Consider the following 27,933-nt stretch of genomic DNA (forward strand, 5'->3'; position numbering starts at 1 on the left):
TCTAGCTTTCCTAGGAAGTAGAGAAGATCCCCTCAAAAAAAAAGATTGGCAAACTGAGCCTGCTATTGGGGAAGGAAATTCAGGACCAGGAAGGTGAGGAAATCTATTCATTAAGTGGCTCTAACAACTCAAATCCAGATGCAGAGAAACCTGACATACACCCACCAAGATAAGCATCTCTAAGGTACAGTCAGCGGTCAATTTTTCAACATTTATTTAATATCTTGCTATATTTATGACATGGTGAAACAGATGCTGTATTCCTTCTCTGAGAATTTTCAATTGAGGTGGGAACATGAATAAATGTATTAACCCATTTATGCCAGAGGTTGCAATTTTTGTTTTGTGAACAATCAGACCTTGGTGATGACCTTGAGCAGTAGGATATAAATAACTCCCACAAGCTTAGCATTTTAATAATGGAACACTAGGCATAAATAGGTTAAAACGGCATCGAAAAGCCATGTAAACTATACACCAGCCATGTAGAAATAGTGCATATGGAGACACAGGGGTCCTGGGAAGGGCAAACTGCAGTACAGAGTTTACCAGGGAAGAGCTCCTAGGAGAAATGAGCTTGGAACTGGATGTTAGAAGATCATCACCCTGTGTAGGGGGGGCAAGTCTGCAGCCAAACTTCCCTGGGGCTTTTTTTACTCATCAAAACATGAGTACAATGCACACAGATTACATGAATTTTGTAAGGATGAAATGTGACAACATTGCTATGGCATCCATGCACATAGGAGGCACTAATGAATATCACATTCCCTTCCCTGTTCCATTTTATGCCTTCCACACTTGGTATTACTTAATGATAGAAATGCTGGTGAAAAAAAGGGATAGTACACCTCTCACACTTTCTATATTGAGCGTGAATTACTCTTAACATAGAAAAAATAAAGCAAAAGATTAAAATAGTGTTTTATTTGTAGAGTTTTGGTCTGAAAGAAGTAACAGGTTCTCAGTAGTCACTTCACAGCAGAAAATCAAATGAGGGCTTCCCAGCCACACAGAAAATGTTATTTTAATCTGATGTTCAGCACCCTTCAGTTGCTAGTTAGACCCACTTAGACTGAAATAGATGCCAGAAATGCAATGCTATGTTCACCACCCAATCGCTTTCCAAACGCGTGGTAAGGATTCAGGTCACTGTCCCCCATCGACAAAAGAGCTTGAGCATCACTGTCATTGCTTCATGCAGTCACAGCCCCACTGGGAGGGACAGCCGTGACCCAGGCAGGTCTTACTGGTATCAGTGGTCAGAGACCAGGGACAGAGGATGCACTGCCTGGAGTTGTCTTCTCCCAAGGAGTGTGCATGGCTGCCTTGCAAGCACGGGCTTGCCCCATCCGAAAGCACCACCTTTGCTCAGACTCAGAGAGGAAAAATTTGCCAGCTGCGAGTGGAAAATGTTCAAACCTTGAAATCTTTCTGCAGCCCGTACTGGGTCACATTTGCAATGCCCAGTACAATTCTTGGCTAAGAAATGCTTGTAATTCAGAGATAAACCTACCACTGCAGGTTGTATCACGGCGAGGAAAAATTTGCTTTCAGGAGAAATATCACTTATCCCAGACTTTTTAATTCTTCTGAGAAAATAGGGGTTTAAGAAATGGTGGCTCAGCTGTGAGTTCCATCTCCGGTTACTAAGGCTTATGTTTTGTTATGGGCTCAGTTTTCCTCCCTAAAAATGACATTGAAGTCCTAACCTCCAGTACTTCAGAATGATTACATTCTGGTCACATCTCTTCAGAAACAGGGTCTTTTTAGAGGTAATCCATTTAAAATGAGGTGATTAGGGTGGACCTTAATCTAAGATGACCAGTGTCCTTTTAAAGAGGGGAATTTTGGACACAGAGGCAGACATGCACAGCAGGAAGACAACATGAAGAAGCACAGGAAGAAGACAGCCATCCACGAGCCAAGGAATGCTTTGGCCAGCAGTCCCCAACCTTTTTGGCACCAGGGACCAGTTTCATGGAAGACCATTTTTCCACAACTGTGGGTGGGGGTGGGGGAGTGAATAGTTTCAGCATGATTCAAGCGCACCACATTTATCGTGCACTTTATTTCTATTATTATTACATTGTAATATGTAATTAAATAAGTATACAATTCACCATAATGTAGAATCAGTGGGAGCCCTGAGCTTGTTTTCTTGCAACTAGACAGTCCCATCTGGGGGTGATGGGAAACAGTGACAGATCATCAGGCCTTAGATTCTCATAAGGATCATGCAACCTATATCCCTGGAATGCGCAATTCACAGTAAAGTTGACACTCCTAAGAGAATTGAATGCTGCCTGCCACTGATCTGACAGGAGGCAGAGCGGTGATGCGAGCAATGGAGAGTGGCTGTAAATACAGATGAAGCTTTGCTTGCTCGCCCACTGCTGTATGGCCTGGTACTGGTCTGTGGCCCAGGGGTTGGATACCCCTGCCTTAAGCTACCAGAAGCCAGGAGTAAGACCTAAAAAAGATGCTTCCCCAGTGCCTTCAGAGGAAGAATGGCCTTGCAAACACCTTGATTTCAGACTTCTGGCTTCTGTTACTGTGAGACAATACATTTCTGTTGTTCTAAGCCATCCAGTTCATGGTACTTCGTTATGGCATCCCTAGGAAATGAATATGTGGCCAGTAGAGCATTTTCCCACTAAAAGATAAAGACATCCAAGTGCCACCAAAACAATTACAGGGTTGCAAGAATCCTGAACAAGAGAAACAAACCAAAGAAATCGCTCATTGGAAATAGGTGTGACCAGATTTGGTGATCTTCCCCTAAATGTGGGCGGGGGCATTTTGTTCTGTCCTCACCTTCATGTACATTCTGTTTTCTGTTTTAACAAATAAATCTCAATTGCATAGGGTACTCAGTTCCATGATGTTTTTGTTTTTCAGCGACTCAGCTCACCCTCTCCTCCTCAGAGAGGCAGACCTAAAGTTCCTGAGACCAGGGCACCCTGTCAGAGACTTGTGGAAGAAGGACCAGGTTCTCTGGGCTTCTCTGCTTGTTGCTGGATTTTGCTGTTTTCTCTGGGGTTCTGTTTAATGGTGCTGTGCGGGAGAGTGATTTCTGCACTATCTTTCTGGAATTGGGAGGGGCACAGAAGCAGGAAAAGTGAATTCCAGGAAAGTTGTTGCATGTTAGAAGCTGTGTTGTGGTGAAGTGACAAGTTGCTTGCTCTCTGAACCGGGATGGGATCCTTTGTGGAGGCATGAATCACCAACAGGTGGGATTAGATGGATGATGGTTGTATTTGGAATTCTAGCCACACCCTTCGGACTGCAGCCCTCTGAAGCCTGAGGGTCTGACGAAAGTCAAGAAAAATCTGCATTGCAACTCTTCAAAGAGAAGAATGTGACATCTTGGTAAGTACAGTCAATAGCTCTGTCATTTTTTAAAAAGTATGCTCTTAAAATGATTTTTAATAATAAGAGTAACATTGAACCACACTAGAGAAAATAGGACAACAAAAACAAAATCATTCATAATTCTAGAACCCTAATACAACTTCTTGAATATAAAAAAAAATCATTAAATTGAATATCTTCATACAGTTGAATTTTATGCATTTAAATAGAAATTATAAAGAATTTTCCGTTTAGTTGTGATGAATTTCTGATAATATAATACATATTTATCATCTTCAAGCTGTACAACTTAAATACATAAAAATTTTAACTGTCAACTATAAAGCTGGGGGGGACTCTTTATGTAAATATTTAGTAAAAATGTTTTCTTAAAGAATCAGAATATTAGATTCTGTGTATTGTGTGCCCTGGGAAAGTACGCTCAGAAGGAAATATACCAAAATACAGTGGGTGAATTTTACTTTCTTCTTGATAGTGTTTTAAAACTTTTAGAAATGTTTTGCAATGTCTTGAAAGTGACCTTCTGCCTGGAATTTGGTTAATGTTCAGTTTTATTTCCTTCTTATTTTTCTGAGAATTTACTTTTTTAGTTCAGCTGAAACTTTTCAAGAATGCCACGACCTCTCTCTCCTTTTTTTAAAGAAAGTTTTAAACTGACAATGTTAAAACTAGAAGAGATTTTGGAAATCAACTACTTTAACCTAGTATGATATGGAAACTGTAAACTAAAACTGTTCACATCCACTCCCCAAGATCACATCAAGAGTGGCAGGGCTGGGACACCAGAGTTTCCGGAATGGCTCCCCCGGGGCTTCAGCTGCAACACACTCGCTGTGCCAATGTGCATGTAGTTCCTCATTCTAATCAAATAAGTATTATAACCGAGTTCACCCGAAATAGAGTATACTGCACAGAAACTTAATAATGGGTGAGAAAGGCATATTTATGACATTAGCAATTATTACCATACTCAGTCAAATCCATTTTTATTTTCTGTTTTCTCATTTTGTGAGTCCTCTGGGATCTACACACAGGTACCAATTTTTTGCCTATCCCTGGCACCATGCACTGCTTAATCATCCTCCCCACACTGACTCTGTTGACCATGCTCAATTGTCAATAGCAATACTTCTCCAGGGGTGGCTCAGATACCCACGGGGGTCCCTGAGATCCTTTAAGGGGTCTGCGAGATCAAAACAATTTTCATAACACTAAGATATTGTGTGCCTTTTTTATTCTCATTCTCTCATCAATTTATAGTGTCGTTTTCCAGAGGCAGCTGCATAAATCACAGGGGACTGAATACACGAGAAGATGTAAGAATCCAGTCAGCTTCTATCAAACCAGACATAAAAGACATTTGCAGATATGTAAAACAATGCCACTCTTCACACTGCATTTTTTAAAAATATTATTTCCCAGAAAATATATCATCTATGTTAATATGGAATGGGGTTTGTTATTCTTATTTTAAGTAAGGTATTATATAAATATTTTTAATGTCTCCGTTTTAATATTTAATGAAGTCAATATCAATAGATGTAATCTATACAAACCAAAGCTCTCTGGGGTCTTCCAGAATGTAAAGGAGTCCTGAGATCAAAAGGAAAGAAAACCTGTGCCCTACCCTAGCCACCTAAGGGGCTGAAGCCCCCCAGCAGCAGTGCTCCCAGTTCTTGCTGCTGCCCCAGGGCTGAGGGTTTTGGAGCACTGGCGCCCTACAGAATGGAGAGATTGGAAGGAGTTTTCTAGATCATGAGGTTGGAACTACTAGCAGAAGATCACAGCATAATTTTCTTCTGGGTTATAGGAAGAAATATGTAAGTAAAAAATATTTTAAAAATATATAAATATGTAAAACTATATGACACATAAATATATTATACATGATATAAAATATTTTTACAGATATTTTATATCATGTATAATATAAAATATATTATATATATTTATATCATATAAAATATAAAATATATTTTATATATTTATATATCATTTATACTATAAAAATATATTATATATTTTTAGATCATGTATAATATAAAATATATTATATATTTTTACATATGTATATATCATATATACTATAAAATATATTCTATATTTTTATATATTTAAATATTATATAATATAAAATATATTATATATTTTTATATCACATATAATATACAATATACTTTAATATATATTATATATTTTATACTATATAAGGTATATAATATATTAAAATATAGGAAACATACATCAATATGTTCATATAATTATTTCCTATAAATTAATATGTGTATTTATATATTAATATATTTCCTATATTTTAATATTTAATATATGATACATATTATATGTGATATATTAAACTATATGTGACATAGATATATTGCATATGATATATATTATATATGATATATGTATATTATATAAAAATATATTTCCTATATTTAATCTACCATGTATGATAGATTTAATATGTAATATATTACATATTACATATGATATTAAATATTTAATATATTAAATATTAAATATTACACATGATAGTTTACATATTACAGATATGTAATATATGCATGGTAGATAATATGATAGATTAAATATTACATATTACATATGATAGATTACATATTTCAGATTTAATTATTAAATGTTACATATTACACGTTATAGATTAAATGTAGGAAAAACCAAGGAAGAAATATATAAGTAGGGAAACATTGAAGGAGTGAGGAGGTATTTGAGAGCCTTAGGGAAGAAGAATGGAAAGGGAAAACTGAAGAGAAAAAAAGCTAGAATAAAATTAGGCTGTTCTTTGCCCTTTATTCTGTTTTCAGGCCTAAAATAGACTAAATAGACGATCACTGGTTTATCTTTAGCACTGATATCTGATGCAGTGTGGCTTTGGGGTATAGAAAAAGGCTTCACAACCCATGGAAATATCTTCCCAAAGCATGAAATTATTTAATGTAGGACAGAGCGTGTCATCAGACAATTAGAGATAAAAACTATGACAAAAATAATTTCTATGGAGAGGTTACGTGTTACAGAGGAGTTATGATCACAAGCTTGGTTGCATGTAAGAATCACCAGGGAGCTTGTAAAGATCTAGGAGCCCAGGCCCCGGAGGCAGAACCAGGCATGAGTAGGTCTTAAATCTCCCCAGGTGATTCCAATGTGTGGCCAAGATTTAGAACCACAAAACAAGGAGACAGGACCCAAGACCAGAAGTCACACCTGGAAAGAGCCGGGGACCATTATTGCCTGGAGACAAAGGAGATGTGAAAGGGATCCCAGCAGAGCAGAAGGCAGAATTCACACCTTGCCTTCTTCCCTGATGCTTCCCGTGGGAGCAGCTGGGCATTCTCCAGATTGTTTCCTCCCAGCTGAGTCTTTACTTAGCAAGCCCACAGAGGGCACAGCCCCAGACGATGAAAGGAGAGAGAACTTCACGGTTTCCTTCCCAGCTCTTCAAATCAACAATTTTGGTCACAGATCAGACTGCTAAGTCTTTACACATCCGAAAGTTAGACTTTGACGTGCTTGTTTTTCTTCCCCTGTCTGACTCACAGAATGAGTCATAAGGAACCTTGTTAATCTCCCCTGGACTCAGGAAAGCAAGGGCACAGGGAGAGGGCTTCCTTTCTTGGCAAGGGTTGGGTTGAGGCTGGATTCAGAGCTGCCTCCATCCTGGCACTGTAAGCTGCCTCCATAACTTATTTTTTATTTTTATTTTTTGGAGACAGTATCTCATTCTATCACCCAGGCTGGAGCGGGAGTGCAATGGCATGATCTCAGTTCACTGCAACCTCCACCTCTCGGGTTCAAGTGGTCCTCCCACCTCAGTCTCCCAAGTAGCTGAGACTACAGGTGCACGCCACCAAACCCCGGTAATTTTTGCATTTTTTTTGTAGAGACGGGGTTTCGTCATGTTACCCAGGCTGGTCTCGAACTTCTGAGCTCAAGGGATACCCCTGCCTTGGCCTCCCAAAGTGCTAGGATTACAGGCGTGAGTCACTGCACCTGGACAACGTAACTTATCCTTAAACCTCTGCCCCCTTCTCTGGCAGAAATGATGGCAGTGGATCTGTGGACACAAGACACCAGGGATCTGTGGCCGGGGGCATCCACTGATTTCTCTCTGGCATCTCTGTCTCCCAAGGGACCTGACAACACTCAAAACTCTCAGGCTCCGGCAAGCTTTTGGCTGCAGGATCATGCCCGCTGGACCAGTATGATCCAATGAGCTAACGGTCTTAGCAGCACATAATTCTGGAGCAGGGATGCATCTTGAAGTCTCACAGATAAATGCATCCTCTAGGCTGTCTCCCTAGGCAGAGCAACAGTGCAGCGTCTGGCAGTTATATTTATTTCTGCCCCTTGCATTTAAAGGAGAGAATGTGAAATTTCTGCTTGCCTCTTTTGGCGCAGCTATCAGAGGCTGCTTACGTCCTAATGACCTCCTCCAGGGACAGGTGAAGAATGGAGTCCAGAGGGGCCAGGTGACAAAGTCGAGGTCTCCAGCACCCCTTGCCATATGCCCAGGCCTGACCAAGGGAAGGAGGAATTCACAAACCATCCACTCATTTTTTCCGTAACCGTGTACTGGACACGAAGACTCAGGATGGCACGTGCTTTTGTTCCAAGGAGCTCAGAGCCTATGGAGGATCAAACCCTGCACGGTGCAGGGCAGAGAGGGCAAAGCTAGGGTTGCCCCCAGTTAATGTGGGCACAGAAGGGAGGGAGTTAACGTAATGATGGGGAAGACTGAGCTCACAGACTGTGAGCCAAATGAAATAGCTTCAGGGAAGGTCAAATAGTTAAAAATGTCAATAATGTTGACCCTCTCAACCCAAAAAGTGGAAAAGCAAGGCAAAACCTAAATGAATGGTCCTGTCACCATTTAACATTAAAGCTAAAAGTGGGTATCCCCAAGGGGCTGAGACAATTCTAGTGCCTTCTCTCGTGCCCACCCCTCCTGGCACCAGGGTGCCCACCATGGGAAGGCTGGACTCCTCCTCTCTGGGACTGGCTGCAGCTGCTGCTTTCCTGGGGCTGTTCTGTCTCCTCAGTCCAATCATGAGCATCCATCCTGGCCAGTTCTATCCATTGGCTCCGAGTCCACTTAATTCTCTGACAATCACTCAGAAACAAGACTACAGCTGTTTTCACTATTTGCTTAGCATCGAAGGAGGAGCTCTTTGTGCATCCAGTAAATGCTTAGTAAGAAGATACTATGTACCAGGCACTGTGTCCTGCTGTTGGAGATATAAGGGTGAATTAGACATGGCCCCTCTTGAGCTTAAAGGCAGACACACCTGCTACAGACTGCAGCACAATGACAGAAATACTGTGAGGATACAGGGCGGGGGGCAACTGACTCAGTCCTGAGAGAACCAGGGAAGGTTTCCTGGAGGAAGTGATTTACACCCCTGTGCTGAGAGAACAATAGAAGCTGGCCAAGTGGAAAGGGGAGAAGGGGCAACACTGGGCGGAGGGAATAGTGTGTGCAGAAGACATTGCATGCATGTTGGAAGAACATCTTGTTTGCAGAAAGTGCATACAGCATGTGAAATAGCAAGAATTTTGGTATACTCTGAAATGAAGTTAGTTAGCCTTTGGGCGTATTGTAAAGGGCCTTGAAGGAGATGTCATTGAGTTTTACTTCATTCTATTTTAGAATATTTCTATTTTACATCCAAGGAGTGCATGCCCATAGTTTAAAAAGGTACTTTCCCTGCCCTTCCCACCTGACTAGCAACCAGGGTTCCCACCTGACTAGCAATCAGGGCACCAACCTGAGTGAAAGGCAGCCACTTGAACTCTTCCCTGCCTCCCTATGGCATGCTCACACTGCTGTTCTTGACTTTTCGCTTTTAGATGGTGCTACAGTCTGAGTGGTTATGTTCCCCTAAAATTCATATGTCAGAACCCTAATCCTTAAGGATGGTATTAGGGGTGGGGCCTTTGAGACGTGGTTAGGTCATGGGTTTGGAGCCTTCATGAGTGAGATTAGCACCTTTATAAGAAATAATCTTTGGGAGGCCAAGGTGGGCAGATTATTTGAGGTCAGGAGTTTGAGGCCAGCCTGTCCAACATGGTGAAACCCCATCTCTACTAAAAATAAAAAAATACAGAAATTATCTGGGTGTGGTGGCACATGCCTGTAATCCCAGCTACTCAGGAGGCTGAGGTAGGAGAATTGCTTGAACCTGGGAGGCGGAGGCTGCAGTGAGTCGAGATCGCGCCATCCCACTCCAGCCTGAGTGACAGAGTGAGACTCCATCCCCCCCCAAAAAAAATGACCCAAGGGAAACCCCTCACTCCTTCTATCATGTGAGGTCACAGCAAGAAGGCGCCGTCTACAAATCAGAAGGCGGGCCCTCGCCAGACAGCAAATCTGCCAGTGCTTTGATCTTGCACTCCCCAGTCCTCAGAACTGGCAGAAGGAGATTTCTGTTGCCTATAAGCCACACTGTGTACAGGATTTTGCTACAGCAGCCCAAGTGAATTAAGACAGATAGTATCTATTAACTCTATCCTATAGAAATTGAGGATTTCACTTCCTCATATACCTCCATACTGCCCTGGCACAAACATACCCATGGACACACACATGCACACACACACACATGCACACATATGTGGGCACACACATTCACACGCTCCCATTTTCCCTAATGATGTGATGAACTAGGGCTGTATCAGCATCTAGGGGTTGCCTTACTACGCCTGTGTGACCATATAAACATTCCCAGCTGATTTATTATAATAACATTTGTTTTCTTGCTCAACTGTTTTTATTTGTCCTAGAGTTAATAATTATCTGCATCCTTTTCTTGCTCACTTTCCTATATACTTATCACAATTGTATCCTAAAACTCTGCCAAAAGTATAAATCTCCTTTCAAGGCATTCAAACATATCTACTATCAGTTTTATTTCTTCCTTCAAGACATCCTTCTAGAACCCCAGCCTCGCTGTTGGCCTTGTTGCTTTCTAGAGTAGCCACTTCCTTTTGTCAATCTCAGGATGAGAACGTTTGGGAGCCATTATTCTGCCTACCATGATGAAATTTATTCTGCTTTCAGCTAGACTGAAATGTTCAAATCAACCAACGACATTTTTCTCCCAGTTCCCCCTCTCTTTGCCAACCAGTAATTCTTTGGATATGTAGCTACAAGAATGCAGCCTTGTTTTCTGGGTCAGAAAGCACTTCCTGTCTCTTTTTAGAAGTCAGAAATTCATGTTCTCATTTTACAGACAGAAAAATAGAGGCCCAGAGAATATGAACATTTTGCTGAACATCCTACAGAGCGAAGTTCAGTCTCATTTCCAAGACTGATCTTTGTCTTCCACATGTGGCATCCATGATGCTGTTTTCCAGTTGTTCCTGGGTAATGTGAAGGCGAGTGACTACATCAGCGTAAAGCATTTCCACATGATTCCTTGTAGAAGTGCCACCAAAGCATGTTTTCAGTGCAGATGGTTATTCTTCATTTACCACTTTTACTTTCACAATTTACTTTTTAAAATGGGCATTTTACTCCTAAATAAGAGAGAATCGTGTGGTCCTATTACTTTTATAGCCATAAATATTGGAAGCCTGCAACAAAATTTCCATGACTTCCACCCACCTCCTCCCTGCCCAGCTCTAGGTTGCATCGGTGACAGCCATGACATCCTCAGAATGGAGCCTGTAGGGGCTGGGTCAGAGCCATTTATGGAACAATGCTCTTCCCTTTGTTTTCAGCAAGCCAGATGTAAACACATTTCAGATCTCTTGCTTTCTCTCAACTCTTCTGAGATTGCAAGATGGTATTGCTTTTGACAACAACCGAAGCTCCTCTGTTCATGATCGGGCCCCAGCTTTGACAGACTAGAAATGCCACCCCTGTGGGCTCCACAGCTTCCTTACAAGGTACAGAATAAAACACAAGCATCGATGATCTCAAAGCCTATGTGTTGACAAGTAAAAGCACCAGGGGCAAGGGAGGTAGAAAGCTTGGCATGAAACTGCTTAGAAGGAGAAGACAGAGGTAACTGGGGGAGTAGTGGATACCAAAGAGGCAAGACATTGAAGTTGCTGTGAGATATCTCTGCATGGAATGTTCAGCCATATGTAAAAGTTTGAGCATGGAAACATTCAATAAAAAGCTGTAAAGTAGATAAGAACACCTACTGCTCTGGGCTGTGAATGTATGTGTGTGTGTATATGCGTGTGTGTGTGTGTATGTGCATATGTGTGTATGTATGTGTGTACGTATGTGTGTGTATATGTGTGTGTGCATATATGTGTGTATGTGCATGTGTGTGTATGTGTGTATGTGTGCATGTGAGTGTGTATGTGTGTGTATGTGTGAGTATGTATATGTGTGTATGTATGTGTGTATGTCTGTGTGTATGGGTGTGTGTGTGTGTATGCATGCACATGCATGTGCATGTTCTACTCAGCCTAACTCTAGGATACAGAGCAACAGCACCAGACGAGGGCATGTGCGACTCTGAGTCCAGGCTCTGGTGGGTGCTCCCAGTAAAAGCTACTGTGATGATGTTTGTACATCTCGCATCAGGAGCAGTTGCTGTGGTCAGCATATTATCTTCTTAGCCAAACTCTCAAGGGTCAAAAATAGCCAAAGGAGTTTACTGCAGGGAACTGTAACTCACTAAATGATGCACTTCCAAGCATGGGGAAAGTGGGTCTCTTAGAAAAGATGGATCATCATCGCTTAATGCTTTGCCTGACTTTCTTGTCCTTCTGAACATCAAGTTCTTAAGGAAACATTCTTCCCTGCCCTGGACAAGGTCAGATACCCCATTGTAATTAGAGAAGTAAGTATAATTAGTTATTGAATGCTGCCTCCTTCCTCTCACCCCTTTATGACTCTTGCATTAATATTATATTTGTTTGTCACATCTAAACATCTCTATGACACACAATAGCAAAAATCCTATTCAGAGAGTAAAATTTCCTTTTATTCTTAGGCCAGATTTCTTCCTTTGTATCTCTGTTTCTACATCCGAAAGCCCAGATGACGAGAGCAAGTGAGAGGCTATACACTTGACAGGGCAGCTGAGAGGTTTCTGGACACACAGGGGCACTTAATGTATGTGACGACATTTGGTGGCCATGATGACTAAGCCTGTCTTTAGGGCTCATTGAGATAGTTATAGATTTCTATTTAGAGTAAATTTCGCCATAATGACAAGCAGCAGTCATCACCGTAATAGCTAACTCCAAGAGGCAGCAGCTTTCATCAGAGGACTGAGTGGTTCCCATTTAGCCTGCTATTCCTGCTGCCCTCAGACTGCCCAGGGAGATCCTAACACACCTTCCAGCACATTCCTGTCCTGCCTTCTATTGGAACTCTCCCTGACTTCACCAGCAGACATCGTCATACCTTACTTGAACTGTCATAGCCCCTACGTGCTTAACAACACAATCAAGCATTCATCCATGTATCCAACAGATATGTGTTGTTCAGCATGTGAAAGGTGACAGGCACTGGGCTGAGTACTTGCAAATATTCCAGAATCTGTCTTTCCCTATGATTTCATAGAAGCAAGTCATTTTGCCCTTCAGGTTCATGGAGGGGGTGAGGATGGAAGGGAGAGCTGAGTCTTATGCACTTTAGCCTCCAATGCACTCAGAAGAATGTTCAATAACTGAGTTATCAGATGATGCTACCTCCATTCCATGACCTCTCAATTCAGCACATAGAAAGTGGGACTGACTAAACCAAATTTAAAGGGAACTGGTATTAAATAAACCAAGGCAGGGAGCAATGACAGGGATCAGAGACTAGGCAGGAAATAATCAACAGAAATAGGCAGAGCTAAGGCTAGAAAATACTCTTTGGGGTCCACACAGCACTTTTCTGAAAAACACCTCCAAAGAGAAAGCTTTGGCTGCAGCTTTTGTGTGACAACATTCAGTGTAAAGGAGGATGCATTGCAGAGAAAGCACCATGGATAGGAAGACAAAGGAAAAAGGGTAACTGTGAGGGAATCAAGAAGGAAGGTGCCACACAGCCAGAGCAAGACTGTAGAATGCAGATGGTGCTAAGGCACCAGGAGCGCCCGCCACAACACTGCCCCTTCTAAGGGGTTGTTTCCCATGGGTCACCTTGCTCTGTGCCACTTAACCAATTCCCAGCTGTTTGCACTGGGAAGGGCAAGGCTGGAAGGCTGCTGAGTGGCCTAAGTGACCTCTGCCCAAGAGGGACACTCATCCCAGATGCTGATAGGCCAAACTAATCAGATAGTCCCTGTGGGCTGATCTGCACTCCAGTCGCACTGAGGAACAATTAACAGATGACACCTTCACAGACCGCAAAAGCAGAAACATGCAGTAGTACTTAATGCCATGGCAACTTTCTAGCAGCAATCAGCAGCAGCTCCTGGGTGGACAGAGGAACTCAAAGTTCCTAGAAATGCATTGTATTTTCAATGAACATTGAGTTTTTCATAAGACCTGCTGAAATTGATCCTGTTCTCTCTCACTTCTCCATGTGAGAATGTATCTATTTCCTGCATCACAGGAACAATCCCAGTGAACACAAACAGGTCCAAACTGGGACTGAGCTCCCAGATAGAGCAACCTATCACCTCTGCTCAGGTTTCCAGCTCAGGGGTCCTCAGAGGGCAACCAACTTACCCAACAAAGATGACACCATGATAACAGCAAGAATTTTAGTTCTTCCTACTGTTAGGCAGTTGAATATATCATTGTTCTTCAGAGAGGACAGAGGGTTGAGGTTGACCCCTGAAAATATCATTGAATCTATCAGTTTTAGAGCCTTTCCTGGTTCCTGTTCCACTCAAAATATGGTCTCTCTCAACCAGTGAAACCCTCTCTATAGCCACAGCACAAGCCAGGTAGACAGTGACCAGAGCAGAGGAACAGAAAGTGCCATGATGTACAAGACAGATGGATTCCCAAGATTTGCGGGGGATATAAGAAGCTGGGAGAGTTTTGAGGTTTTTTGTTTTGTTTTGTTTTGAGATTCTAAGGCAGCAGAAACCTCTTTAAATTTCAAGTAATTAGCAATTTAAAAGGCAGATATCTAGAGCTATAGGAGTACAATTAATGAGGACTGAGTCTTCAAAGTCCAAAGCAAGAGCAGATGGAGAAACAGTTCTCAGCATTTGGTGTGCTGTGGGCCCTCATGGGAGGAAGAACTTGTTCCAGCATAAAGAGCTGTAAGAACGAGCACTAGGAGGCAAAGGAGACAGCATTGGTAAACCAAGATAAAGACATCTAAATAGGGCTGGGAAATGGTGGCTCATGCCCGTAATCCTAGTGCTTTGGGAGGCCGAGGCAGGAGGATCATTTGAGGCCAGGAGTTCGAGAATGAGCTGGGCAACATAGTGAGACCCTGTCTCTACAAAAAAATAAAAATAAATATAATTAGCCAGGCGTGATGGTATGTGCCTATAGCCCCAGCTACTTGGGAGGCCAAGGTGGGAGGATCACTTGAGCCTCGAAGAGTCCAAGGCTGCAGTGAGCTATGGTTACATCACTGCACTCCAGCCTAGGTGACGGAGTGAGACCCTGTCTCTTAAAAAGAAAAAAACAATAAATCTAAATAGGACACACACAAAATTGGCCAGATTTACTGTAGTCCTGAAGGGCTAAGAGTTTGCCACTTCCTTAGTAAGGAGGAAATGGAAGTTAGTATTAGAATCCTGTAAGAGTCAGCTGTAACTTGCTGCGTGTGCAGTTATAACCGTGTAGCAAATTGTATGGCATCTCCATTTCCTTCTCTACTCCCCTTCTTGTCATTGTCAGGAAGTCCCAACTAAATCATTTTAGTTCCCACTACAGTGACTTCATTTTCAAGCTACAATGACTTCATTTTCAACAGAATCCACCGACATTTTGATGTGGAAGCAAGGCCCCAGAATTACATAATAACTTACTCTCTGGTTTGGTTTATCACTGAAATAATCATAGTTTTATATGATTTTCCTCCATCATAGACAATAATCCTGTTGGTGGAACTTCAAGGCTTGCCCTCTGGTTTCAAGGAGGAGGATGAGGCAGGCGGTGGCTGGAAAGATATTGTCCAGGGAGGGTCTAAAAGTGGCACACATGCTATTTGGTCCCCTCCTTGTCCAGAGCAGGCATTGCTCATCCACTAGGCACTTCTTCCTGCCAAGGCACCTCTTCCTGCCAAGTCACTGTCTCACGATCCCTTTCAACACAGCCACGAGGAAGCCATGATACATCAACTGGCATTGGCAAATAAGATCAAACTTATTCAGTCTTTTCCCACTTTGTTGTTTCTATCAGTAGTCAGAAAAAAAACATGTCCAGAGAAAAATACCAGAACTTATTCTGAATATGTTCTTCAGAGTAAAAGTTTAGAATCTTAATGATGTTTAGACACTCAGGAATGAGTGAACCGGTTGCACTGAAAGAATCAAAACAATACTGCAAATATTAGTCATGTTGCCTATTATGAAATATATGTGTGTATAGATATGAAAAAAAAAATCTAAAGTCTGAGTTAAAGAACCCTGCCAGGTATAGTTAAATGCTCTCTAACCTATAAAGAATTCAATTCCATTTGCCGCCTCCAGATCTGGTATCCAGAAGGAAGACCAGAGAAGCAGCCCCCAATGCAATTTGCAAGATGTGTTCCTGTCTGGGGGTGCCACACGTTACACAGCAGCTATGAGTCACAAGCCTTCAAGGAAAGGAAATGGTGCTGGCAGGCTGGTGCGGAGGCCTCCCCCAGGGAGTCATGAGTTGGCAACCCCTGCAGAGGGGAAGCTGGCATGAAGCTCCTCTGTGGGGAGATGCCCCAGAGTAGGAAGGGAAAGGCCTTTGAGTACAGGTCAGAAGTACAGGACTAAAGTGCAGCGAGGTCTTTCCACATTCCTCCACTACCTTGGCAAACCAGAATGGTAACTCTGACATGAATCTGAGCTCCCACTGCCATTGTCAAAGTCTTTTAGAAAACAAAGACAGAAAAGAGTTCGAGAAATTCTCAAGAATAACTTAAAACCCTGACAGTCACGACAAGGGGCATCATCGAATTTTCAAGCTGAAACTGTCTCTACTGATCATTCTTCCCTTGGGGACCACCACCCTGTTCCCACTGTTCTCCTGCCTCTTTTCAGCAGAAGAATGAGCTGGGGTGACCAGAGGTAGTGAAACCAGCACCTGGTCCTGATCTTCCAAGCTCACTCTTCCTGTCTCCAGCTCTGGGAATGTTTTGTCTTATTTGTTTTTCAAGAGAGTAAGAGAAGACAGAATTTCATGTTAGAACATCTATCTTCCTTAACACCTGAAACATGTACGGCTGTTTGATTGCCAAAGCATGGCAACCATTTTGCCTCTGTTCTCGGCCAGTCTTCTCTTTGTACAGATGAGGAAATTAAAGCCCAGGGAAGTCAAGAAGTTTGGCAAAATTAGACCACAGAGCTGGAATAAGGACCTAAGAGACCTGAGCCCTGGTCTTAGGATTTTTCCTCTATTCCACCCTGCCTTTCCCTAGACAATAGCCTTGAAAATCTAAGAGCAGAGGACCCCACAGCTCAAGAGACTTATGACCGAGTCGCTGGGTCATTGAGTTGTCACCAACTTGAGAAATATCCTTTGTGCGTCGGTCATTCCAGGCAATGCCCTTTTAGAATCTCAGTTGACGTCCAACGTGAATCACCAAGGTCCGACAGCCTGGTAGCAGATTCCGCCGGAGTTTATGAAGAAACAAATGGGACAACGTGGAGAAAATGAATAGCACGCTGACACTTCTGCTTCCTTGAGTGAGGCATTAGGCTTGAATTATTATAACAGGAAATGCTAAACTACTACGGAAAGAAAAGGTGTGATTACTCATGTCAACGTTAAAAATGCCATTTTTCATGAAGGGATTAATCAGCAGCCACGACACTTGCTGCGCCTGATACAAAATACTTTCCTCTTCCCCATGAATTTTCCTCTCCAAGCAGTAGGATTTCTTATATATAATCATGTGGTCCTTTACAGTAACTAAAAACAGAAATTAAAAATATTCTTCTCTAGAGAGTGTATAAGTCTATTCCAGGTTGAGGCGGTCTCCTCACCAGGACAGGATGAATGGAGGTGAGAGAGGGACCCAGGGTGAACACTTTAAACATGAGTGTCTCTTTAAGTTTCAGGCTCCAAATGCCTCAAATGTCTCACCCTAGCCCTATTCTAGCTCTTCAGCTCCTGTTTGACTCCCAGGTATCCTGGCTGGGGAGGATGCAGGATGGATCAGAGATGGCATGACAGAAGGGGACATTCCAGACAGGGGGTGTAGTGGGGACTGAACCCTCACATAGCCAGGACCCTGCTGCCTTGGCCATTGGCTGTTAAGGGTGCAGGAATTTCTGCTGGTCTGAAATGGAGAAGCCAAATCCTAAGGAAATGCTCAGGCCAGGCTGTGTGTGCCTTTAGCAGAAGTCTGAAGTGTGAGATCTCGATGGAAGCCATGACAAAATGAGGGGCAAAACAGCACTGGGTGCGAAAACACCCAGTGCTCTGAAGGTTAGTCCAGAGTGAGAAGCAAAACCTGAATCCTTGAGGCAGGACTCCAGGCACTAGGAACTGAGCTGTGCAAGTCAGAGAAGGCTGGGCAGCCAGACTAGCTCCCTGTTAAGCCAGATGAGCTACAGACATAGGGCTTCTTGCGTCCCCCTTAGCAAGGCAGGGCTGAGTGTGGGAGTGGATGCAGAAGGTGGTGAGCTGGCAGATCAGGGCACTCCGTATTCCTCCTACCCACTTTCTTCCCCACCAGTTGGTTTCCTTGCATTGCTTTGAAACAAGATGCTCTCTTGTGCCTGCCTCCATCAGAGACTGAAACCTTTGTTTAATGTTAGAAAATACCATGTTTAAAGGAGTCTCTGTTAGAGCAGCTGTACTATAGAATCAAGGAATGAATTTTGGGTAGGAAGACATAGAACCACATTCTTGCCCAAGAATTGTTGACCCGGTATTCGTGAAATGACCTTCAGTGTGTTTACAAGTCTCCCAAACAAATCTGCAAATTTGTGTGGGTTTGCTTTAAATTCATGGAGAGAAGAATTCATTTAACTATGAGTTGGCGCCATGGAGAACTATGCCCTTGAAAGTATTTACGCTTCTCATTTATAGATGAGGACCTGACACACAGAGATGGGAGGACTTGGAGCTCCTCATCAGCAGGCTTTTGTCTGGCATCAATGTATCTCCAACATATGTTGGTCAATCAAGGAACATATGCAGAGTGACTGGATGATGAGTAAATGGATGGATGATGGATTGATGAATGAATGAATGAATGAAGGCTTCCTGCTTTCAGTCCACTCATACTCTCACTGCATCCCCACCATGCCCCATTGACTGCTCCAGCTCCAGCTTCATGTAGGGATGGTAAATGGCAAGTAGGGCAACTTCGGGACTGGGGGCAGATGCAGTGGTGCAGAAGAGCTGGGGCCTCAGGGCACAGAGGTCTCCACTGCACAAAAGCCCCGCTTGGTATATTCTTCCCTTGGGGACCATCACCCTGTCCCTGCTGTTCCACTGCCTCTTTTCAGTAGAAGAGTGAGCTGGGATGACCTGCGCTAGTGAAACCGGCCTTTGGTCCTGATCTCCCAAGCTCATCTGTCCTGCCTCCAGCTCTGGAAATGTTTTGTCTTGTGTATTTTTCAAGAGATTGAAATCTCTTTCTTGATTTTGAAATCTGTCAAGAAAGAAGACACAATTTCATGTTCGACGTGAGCATTTATCTTCTAGAACACCTGAAACATGGCTGTTTGATTGCCAAGTTAGACAACTATTTTATGTCTGGCATTTGGACCTCCACGTCTCCACTTTGTGGAGCGGTGAGGGTGGGTAACAGTGACCAGCAGTGACAAGCTGCTTTAATGTGATCATTGGCTGATTAACTAATGAAGTCTTCCTCCTTTTCTCCTTCCTTCCTCTTTCTTTCTTCCCTTCCTCCCTCTTTCTTTTGCTTTTTTCATTTCTTTCCTCCTTCCTTACTTCTTTCCTTCATTTCTTCCTTCGTTTCCTCTCACTCTTTCTTCCTAACTATGGGCCCCTGGACCAGGTGCTAGAGATACCATTGAGTATCTCTTACAGAGATTGTATCTCTGGGCCATGGGCAGGCTATAGAGGATTGTATCTCTGGACCACAGGCAGGGTATAGAGGTCCCCCCAAGAGGGAGTCATCTGTGCAAACCAGAAGGTCATGAAAGATCTCACAGGCCAAGAAAAAGTGACAATTGAGATGAGGCTTAGAAGACTGTTGCCAGGCAAACTCATGATTAAGGGCAGCGTGGGCAAAGAAGAGAAGCATGGCCTTTGGGAAGTATAAGTAACTTAGTGTGACAGGCGTGGGCCCAGTGTATGCCTGCTATAAGAAATGTGGGGGAAAGGAGTCAAGAAAACACATCAAGAGTTGATGCTAGAGCACTGAAATAATCAATATTATTAATCATCACAATATTCAGTACTTATGACCCATGTGGGTAATAATCTGAACTAAGTAAACCACTAACTAGGAGCCTAGAAAAACTCCTAGTTTCATGCTTGAGAGGCAGGGTGAATGGTTTTCATTGAAGATAAGGTGTTTCTATTTCCAAAGACCTTCTGATATGGCCCATTGCTCCATGAAATCCCTCTCACTGTCAGCGCAGTCATCTTCACGGGGAAAATAGAAGGGGTTTGAGTTAATGTTTGTAAAGCTCTTAGAACAGAGCCTACTACACAGTGTTATGGATGTGTTTTTTAAGTAAATGAGTATTTGTTGAAAACCATGTGCCATGTATGATCGTAGGTACTTATTTCATTGCCTTCCAACAACCCTGAAAGTTAGATCCAAATTCTTATTTTACTTTTAAAGAAAAAAACTGAGGTTCTCAGAGATTCAATAACTTGCCTGCAGTTAGTAAATAAGTGGCCAAGCTGCAATCCAAACCTAAATCCACTGAGGTACACATTGCTTCCAGCTAGGACACCCACCCCACTCAGGGATAACTGGCATCTTACATCCTTCTGTGTCATATCTGAGGGTCAATGGAAGCAGCAGATGCCCATCCTCATGGTGAGAATCTTTCAGAGACAGGGTTGCTGACCAGTCCCTGGAAGTCAGTGCAGTGGTCCTGTGTGGGGTGCAGTGTAGGGTAGGACTCAGCAGGCAAGGTCTTCAAACTTGCACAGCCAGCCCCAAGCTCTAGATCTCTGATTATTCTGGAATTGGATGGGAACATGATTCTAACATAACCCAAGTGCTGAAAGAGAGCAAATACTCAAATGGGAAAGCATTGATGAATGAAGGTGGAGCTTACCCAAGTTCAAATAGCTTAACATTTGCAGGATTCTCATAGGATCTTCACCCTATGGATTTTTCCCCAAAAAAATTTCAAGAAAGGACCATTATTAGTGATGGAAGAGGAAGGCACCTTGATACTACTTTCTAATATCCTTCAAGAAAAAGCCCTGGATGTTCTGACACATTTAAGAAGAAATAAGAGATAGGAAGATAAACCAAAAGTCCCAATCCTAGAGTTCTAAGGCCTGCTCTTTCATTAACTAACTATATGACTGGTGGCAACTCATGCTCCATGCCTCAGTTTACCCATATTTAAAATAAAAGATTTGGGCTGGATCATTTTTGGTAAATGCTCAAACTTTAAAATATTGTAAGCCAATAATGGAACAAAACTAAGTCTCTTCTGATAAATGTGTTTCTTTCTCCTGGGCTCCTTCTGTCCTGTGAAAACTGCCCTGACCACCTCCTTTCACAAGAGTATTTCCTGTGCTGTGGTGAATCCTCTTTCTTCTTTTCCAAGGCCACATGGTTCTGCCCACGCTAACTTCCCAAGCACTTTCAGACACCAGTTCATTTCCTTCATAGCACCTACCACAACTTGTCATTATATATTTATAGATTTGTTTGTTTTATAGAGACTCTCCTGCGAGATTGCAAGTTCCATGAGAACAGCTACTATGCCTGCTCTGTTTACCAACTCATATTCATTGTCCCAGCATTGTATGTGGAACATAAAAGGCTCTTGGTTAATGCCTGCTGAATAAATGAATCTGTCATCTTCCCCTTTTTGATCATTATCATAGGTATCATTTGTTAAGGGCTTGCTAGGGATCGGACACTGAGCTGATGCTTTGCATACATTACCTCATGAACGCATCACAACAACCTCACCTGGCAGGTTCCATCTGTTTTGCAGATGAAGTCACTGAGGATCCCAGAGGTCATGGTGTGAATGCACTCTATAACCTGGATCCCAACCACAGCTGACTCACTCAGAGTCTAAGTACTGAGCCCTTGCAATAGACCACCTTGGGTCCTCAGTGACTCTGAGCATTAGGCCAGACATGTAGTAGGTTCTCAGGATGTGTGTACTGAATTGAGTCTCTGTGTGATGGAGCTAACAGATGGTAAACAGAGGTCAGTATTTATGACCCATGGGGCTGATAATCTGAAGCTTCGATGCCTGAGGTGGATTCTGAAATCTGGAGCAAGGATTGGTAGAGCAGAAAATCTCTTTCTAACAATGAGATTCATTCTTGTGTGTGTGGAGAGTTTAACAGAGCTCCTTTCTTCCACCGTATGAGGGTGTGACTTCAAAATTTTCTTGAAATGCACATTTTTAATTAGAAGACTGTATGTGGGTTGCCAAGCTTCTGAGAACTAAAAGGACACTTGTGCCTGGGGGACACATACAGAGACTTGTCCCTCGGTAAGTGCATAATAAAAAATACACAGAGAGTAACTGAAATTAAACCCACAGGGAACCCTTTGCACTTGGTTTCAAATACCTAAAGATTTGGCAGCTACAGAATAAAGAGAAAGAACAGAAACAAAAGTCAATACCAATTTGCTTAATTTGGGGTTCTTTATCCTGAGAGCATCTTTCTGAGAATCTAGAGATGGCAGAAATATTGGAGACTGTCAAGTCTAAGACCACCTCCTGCAGATGGGAGACTGAGGCCTGAAGAAGTCATGGCAAGGTCAAAGCAAGGTCAAACCAAGTGAGATATGGGTCGGAAAGAAGAGAAGCCATCACTGTGTGTTACAGCAGGGCACTAGCAGAAATTTGCTGGTGGTGAGGAAGACGGGGATTGGTGGGAAGTGCAGAGCTGGGGGTGGGGCGGACAGCTCTCTAGCAAGGTGGCTCCTGCTCTATTCAAAGCAAAATTAGAAATTGTTCAAAAAGAAAATGAATATGTCAAGAAAAGCACATGTCAAGGAATATAGAGTCACTTATTAGTGTTTGTCTCCAGGACATAATCTGATGGACTGTAGGAGAAACCCCAGATTCTCTTGGGCTCCTTTGCTGCCTCAAACTCTCTTATACTTGAATCCCCCCACCCTTAGACATATTGCTGTCCCTTAAACTTGGGAGTGGCGCCAATAAATCTCCAAATGGCCTGGACTGAACTGCAATCAGAATAATATTAATGCACTTAAAGAAAGAACGGGCCATTGAAAAGGTGAGGGGTAGTATCTTAGAATGTATAATTCGAAGGGGAGAATAGCCTGGTACATTCAGCACTGCCCAGAGGAAAGGAATATAGTATGTGAAGGATGCTAGTAGATCTAATCACCAGAGGAATAGGGTAGAATGTAGAAGTATTTCACAGGGCATTTTAATAAAAATGTTTCTCCAGGCTGGATCTGATTCCACGGCTGCAAATAATCTTCATAAACTTCAATGACCAGGCCAGGTGTGGTGGCTCACACTGGTAATTCCAGCATTTGGGGAGGTCAAAGTGGGGGGATCACTTGAGGCAAGAGTTGAAGACCAGCCTCAGCAACATAGAGAGATCTCATCTTTACAAAATTTTCTTTTAATTAGCCAGGTGTGGTGATACACACCCACAGTCCTAGCTACTAAAGAGACTGAGGCAGGAGGACCCCTCAAGGCCAGAAGTAAGCTACAGTGAGTTATGATTGAGCCACTGCACTCCAGCATGGATGACAGAGCGAGACCTTGTTGCTAAAACATTTAAAAAAACACAAACAAAACTTCAACAATTGATGACCTGGTGTGTGTTATTTTTAAAACCTTGATTTTAAAGCTTGATTCTAGGAATGGAGTATGAGCATGTACACAGGACTGCTGAGAGCTGGTTTGAGCACAGTGAAGAAACAAGAGTTGGAGCCCCATCAAAGGCAGACAGCTAGAAATCTTCACAGGGGATTTATGCTCAAGTCCAAGTCACCTTTCCACCCTGGACAAACTCCAGGAGTTTGTCCTTAGCTTCCACTTTCTATGTAGCTCATTAGCCCTGGATGGATATGAGTGGTCCAGTCACTGGGGAAAGAGATCATTCTTGCTATAAATACATGGATGGTGTGGCTTTGGTGTCCACCTCTGTAAAGTGAGTTGTTGAAACGACACCTTAGGAAGTCTATGAACCTGTGATATAGTTTGGCTGTGTCCCCACCCAAATCTCATCTTGAATTCCCTCGTGTGGTGGGAGGGACTTAGTGGGAGGTAATTTAATCATGGGGGCAAGTCTTTCCCATGCCGTTTTCATGACAGTGAAAAAGTCTCAGAAGATCTGATGGTTTCAAAAGGAAGAATTACCCTGCACAAGCTCTCTCTCGTTGCTTGCTGCCATCCATGTAAGATGTGACTTGCTCTTTCCTTGCCTCCACCATGGTTGTGAGGCTTTCCCAGTCACGTGGAACCGTAAGTCCAGTTAAACCTCTTTCTTTTGTAAATTGCCCAGTCTCGGGTATGTCAGCAGCATGAAAACAACGAACTAATACAACCCAATAGGGGAGGATCTGATCCCAAAGCCTCGATCGTGCTCTGAGGCAAGAAGCCCCACTTTAGAGACACCTCAACAAGCAGCCATTCTTCGCCAGGTGGCCCTCTTCATCCCCCAAGCGCCATCCTCTCAGTGCTACCCCTGCTGGCAGACGTCTCTCACTCTGCAGTGCAGGGGTCCACATCTGGCCATGACAGCAGGGCTTACCTGCCCTTGCCACTCATTTTCACCTGGCTGTGGTTAAGCCTCTTCACTTCTCTATGTCCCTGAGTTTCTGTTGTTTCACATACACAGGGAAAATGCTGCCTCGGAACCTTTCTCACAGCCCAAATGAAAGCATGTCTAGGAAAAGGTTCTAAAAGCATCCATCGTTTTGCAGATGTGATAGACTGGTAACAATTTCATCAGCACACATTTCTAAAGATGCTTCATGTACACTCATCAGTGTAACGCAGATCCTATGAAGATCCCCTTCTTCAACCATTTGCCTTGAAACAGACACCTTTGATACCTGTCCAAGACAGGCAGTCAGATGGCAAGAAATCTGAGGGTGACCTTATTTTGTCCACCTTAGTGTTTTATTACAAAAAAAGAAAAGTCTTGATTTACTTCCATTAACAAACCAAGTCTTATCTCCTGAACGTAAGTCCGTTTCTTCCTTGTTCTTTTTGGAATATTGAAAATGACCATGAAGAATCTAATTCACAAAACGTCTCCATGCACTTGAAGACCATCCTAATGGTATCTTTCAGTTTGCTCATCTGTAGACAAATTAAAATTATCTTGATTCCTATATATCATTCTCTACATTTTACTGTGTCCCATGTATCATTGTTTTTACTTCATTAGCTAAAAGTTCAAAGCATTAGAAACCATTTTTACCTTTCTTTCTTTTCTTTCTTTCTTTCTTTTTCCTTTTCTTTTTCTTTCTTTTTCTTTCTTTCTTTGTTTTTCTTTTTTTGAAGACAGGATCTCACTATGTTGCCCAGACTGGTTTAGAACTCCAAGTCTCAAGTGATCCCTCTACCTCCACCTCCCAAGTAGTTGGGATTACAGGTGTGAGCCACCATGCCCATGTCTGGGCCAATTTTTCTTTAATACCAAACAGCACAATTTGGGAATCTCTGTCTCCTTACAACTCATCTACTACCAGACCATTTAACAGCTGTTCTGAACTAAAGGTAGGTATCTTCACTTGCCTAGAACTTCTGCTTAAAATTTATTTATAATGCAGTTGTCCTAATAATAGTGTAGCTGTCCCAGTTGTCATAGTAGTAGGGTATTTATAACATGACTAAATAAATCCCAATTATGGCTAAGATTCTGGAGGAGGAAACGAAGAACACTGAACTCTCTCATCCTTCCCACTGACTTCTTTAGAAGGTTCTGATGATTAATCTCCATGCTGGATACTGTGTGGCCCCAGCCTCTAAGAGTCTTTGGTTTATGTCCTTAAGGCAGATGCACATACAGTGAAATACAATAAAGCTGGTGCTGCAAAGGACAAAACATGCTTATGTGATAAATCTTGGCAGGAAAGCAACATAATTCCTACTCATGAAACATTTTTCTCAGTCCATTCTCTGTGCCATTCTGAAAAAATCCGGAAATCACACCAGCATTCTTTATTTTTAGCCCATCCAAAATTTCACTCACTCACTTGCGTGTGGGCAAGGAGCTATCTTTAGAACCATCAAACAAATGCATTGGAATCACAGATTATTAGGGCCTGGGTAACTCTCCACATGATTTTATTTTTCTTAGCCTGGGAACCCCAATATAGAAAACTCAACTGGAATGGGGACCCAGAGAGAAGTCAAGTGAGTCACTTGCCTTCTCTGGGACCCAAAGTCTTGCCGAGTTGGTTTCTCCCATTCTCTGCTGCTCAGACACTGTCATGTAATCTTAGGTTTTTAAGGAGCAACTGGACAACCACGGATCCTGGACAACCACGAATCCAGGCCAACCCCATCATTTTGCAGATGAAGCAACAGAAGCCCACAGGGATGAAGGGACCAGCTCAGAGCCTCCAGCAGTCACTGGCCAGGCCAGGAGAATAATTCTGGTCTCCTGACTTCCAAAGAAGTGTTCTTTCCATGGTATATGCATAAGATACAGTTACAACGGAAACTACTTTTTTTCTTATCCCATTAGCCAGAAAAGTTCATCTGAGAAACAAGTGACTGATGGGAAAGTTTGCCTACTGGAGGCATGAGGAAATCAAGTGACTTCATCGTAATTAGACAATAGTTCTTTTCTTTGACTGAGAGGAGAGTGAAAAGTGCGAGGAGAAACAAGACAAAGAATGATTGCCTAGAAGTTACTCCATTATGGTTTGCTGCAGTGTGCTATCCAGAAAGATACTTGCCTGCCACTCCTTGCCTGTGTGACTGTAAGTGAGTCACTTGACTTCTCTGGGACTGGGAAGCTCTTGTGCTCTCTGAGAGCACAGCAGACGCTCTGTTCTGGCCATTGGACATCATGATGATCTGTTGTCCTCCCCAGGTAGACACACCCCAGATCAGCGCCTTCTTTTCTTCCTTGTCTCAGTACTTCTTATAGAGCCAGGATATCCTTAATGTTATGTGGGGTTTTTCTGAGGGGAGTGTGGGGAGGGTAGGTATTTTGTGCACTGAATAATTGTCTTCCCAACTGGATATTTTTTGGGGATTTTGACTGTGTCTTTTTGCTTCTTTTAACATGTTTCTTACTGGGTCTTGTCTCACTTATAAGGCAGAAATCCAGACCCCTGCAATGAGGAATGAGATCTGGTATTTCCAAAAGCCCTGGATGGTCTTATATGTGCTTCCATACAATTAGTTCAGCCATCCTTGTCTCTTATCACTGTTCTAGAACTCTCTACACAGACCATGACATCTTCCTGGCATCACTGATACTTCCACTGGGCACTGCTATGCCCTCTTGTCACTCCCTTACCTGCTGCAGAAAATGACTATAGTCCTCCCTATATTTTCTTTCTTTTTCTGATGTGTATTTCCAATTTCCCCCCTCTGTTTCCCCTACTATTTATTTAGTCCCCAAGTGACTGGATATCTAGATAGGATTGTGACTGCACTAGAAAAGGACTAAACATCACCCAGAGCTGGACACACTGACCATGAAACACGGAGTCTTTCCTCTTGCAGGGAAGGGACAGACATTTTCATTTGTAGAAGGGCTAGTTGTATAAGGTAAGAGCATGTCGCTGCTGTTATCATTTAAAAGTTTAATTGTGGAAAGAAGGGTATGTATGGACATTAAATAATAAAAAAGGTGGAATATTGCTCATTCAACACCTATCTCAATCTTCTAAGCTTACCTTTCTGAGCTACAGGAGAGAAAATTAAAACTAGATTTCCTAATTCTTCTTCCCGTTAGGGAGCTTCCTTGAGAAATGGTGTAGTAGAAGACCTGAAATTAAGATTCAATAGCATGGGAAGGCCTCAAATGGCCTAATCTCAAGTCCCCTGCCCAGTCTGCTGTGGCAGGTAAGTTCCCCCTAACCAAACAGCCCTCCTTGTCATAGAGACCAGGTCCAGTGTCTGCTTATCCCTGAGCGGTGGGCTTCAGGCCCCTGTCAGCACATGGAAATATTCAAACAAGCCACATGCATCCTCTCATGGGAACCAGGCCTCATCTCACCCTCTTTTATTGCAAAGCCTGCCTCCACAGACCCTGTTTGTTCACTGCGCTCCCAAATAGAATCCCCACATGGCCCTGTACGGTATGCACTGTCCTCCTCCCCTGGACAGTGAGTGTATATGACTAATAAACCGCTGTTCATTTCATCTATCCAGTGCTGGGTGTCATATG

At 42.8% G+C, this 27,933-nt stretch overlaps 1 long non-coding RNA gene across 1 annotated transcript; it reads left to right on the forward strand.

Moving 5' to 3' along the window:
* On the forward strand, positions 1–27,933 carry LOC105481984 (uncharacterized). The gene is made up of 4 exons (XR_011607136.1): positions 1–184; positions 2,902–3,372; positions 25,090–25,301; positions 26,030–27,933. It is a non-coding gene; the product is annotated as an uncharacterized lncRNA (long non-coding RNA).

Source organism: Macaca nemestrina, chromosome 8 (assembly GCF_043159975.1).
Source record: "Macaca nemestrina isolate mMacNem1 chromosome 8, mMacNem.hap1, whole genome shotgun sequence".
Taxonomy (NCBI): Eukaryota; Metazoa; Chordata; class Mammalia; order Primates; family Cercopithecidae; genus Macaca; species Macaca nemestrina.